This window comes from Chiloscyllium plagiosum, unplaced genomic scaffold (assembly GCF_004010195.1).
Source record: "Chiloscyllium plagiosum isolate BGI_BamShark_2017 unplaced genomic scaffold, ASM401019v2 scaf_1914, whole genome shotgun sequence".
NCBI lineage: Eukaryota > Metazoa > Chordata > Chondrichthyes > Orectolobiformes > Hemiscylliidae > Chiloscyllium > Chiloscyllium plagiosum.
In genome coordinates this window covers 1-1,394 of record NW_025211764.1, presented here as the reverse complement: position 1 = coordinate 1,394, position 1,394 = coordinate 1, and positions in this window count along the sequence as shown.

The following is a 1,394-nucleotide window of genomic DNA, read 5'->3' as shown; positions in this document are numbered from 1 at the left end:
GCTATAGGGAGAGGCTGAACAGGCTAGGGCTGTTTTCCCTGGAATGTCGGAGGCTGAGGGGTGATCTTATAGAGATTTATAAAATCATGAAGGGCATGGATAGGATAAATAGACAAAGTATTTTCCCTGGGGTGTGGGAGTCGATAACTAGAGGCCATGGGTTTAGAGTGAGAGTGGAAAGGTATAAAAGAGACCTAAGGGGCACTTTTTTCACACAGAGGGTGGTATGCGTATGGAATGAGCTGCCAGAGGATGTGATGGAGGCTAGTATAATTGCAACATGTAAAAGGCATCTGGATGGGTATATGAATAGGAAGGGTTGGAGGGAAATGGGCTGGGTGCTGGCAGGTGGGATTAGATTGGGTTGGGATATCTGGTCAGCATGGACAAGTTGGACTGAAGGGTCTTGATTAGATTAGATTACTTACAGTGTGGAAACAGGCCCTTCGGCCCAACAAGTCCACACCGACCCGCCGAAGCGCAACCCACCCAGATCTATTCCCCCACATTTACCTCTTCACCTAACACTACGGGCAATTTAGCATGGCCAATTCACCTGGCCCTGCACATTATGGATTGTGGGAGGAAACCGGAGCACCCGGAGGAAACCCATGCAGACACGGGGAGAATGTGCAAACTCCACACAGAGAGTCGCCAGAGGCGGGAATTGAATCCGGGACTCTGGCGCTGTGAGGCAGCAGTGCTAACCACTGTGCCACCCGTGCCGGTCTGTTTCCGTGCTGTATGTCTCTATGATTCTATAACTGTGTAAACAAATACAATTCTGTATACAAATCAGAGCTGATGCTGTCATAACTCACCAAGGGGTAAAAGAGAATCATCAGATAGTTTTGAAGAGACACTGAAATTTGATCATTTAATTAGCCTCCGAATTGATACAATTCATGAGAGAGCAAGTCTACAAGAGAGTTTAGCATCCACTGGAATCCATAGATGACTTTATTAATTATCTTTACTGATTAGTGGAGAAATGTGACCACGGTGACTTCAAAATCAGAATTCTTAAAGTACAGAATTATTGCAGGAATTGTTTGTGTTTTTGTCAGAATTATTACCATCTAAAGAAGCCTTGACCATAGAGAAAGTCATTTACGTGGTGAAGGAAGCAGAAGTCTGGAAGCAACACAGATCAATTCTCTGATGAGACAATCAACCTGGGCACCAGAACTCAATAGAGTTCATTCAATTTGTAAGGTATTGAACCAAAAACAACTCTTCAAGAAGAAATGAGGATGTTATTAGAACTTACATTTACAGATTGCTTTTCAGGTTGTCAAGGAAGAGTCAACATTGTCAAATGCCTTCATGCATTACAATTTGTACTTTCAACTCATCAACACAGCTGATGTTTCAAGCCTAGGAGTAGTACTGTT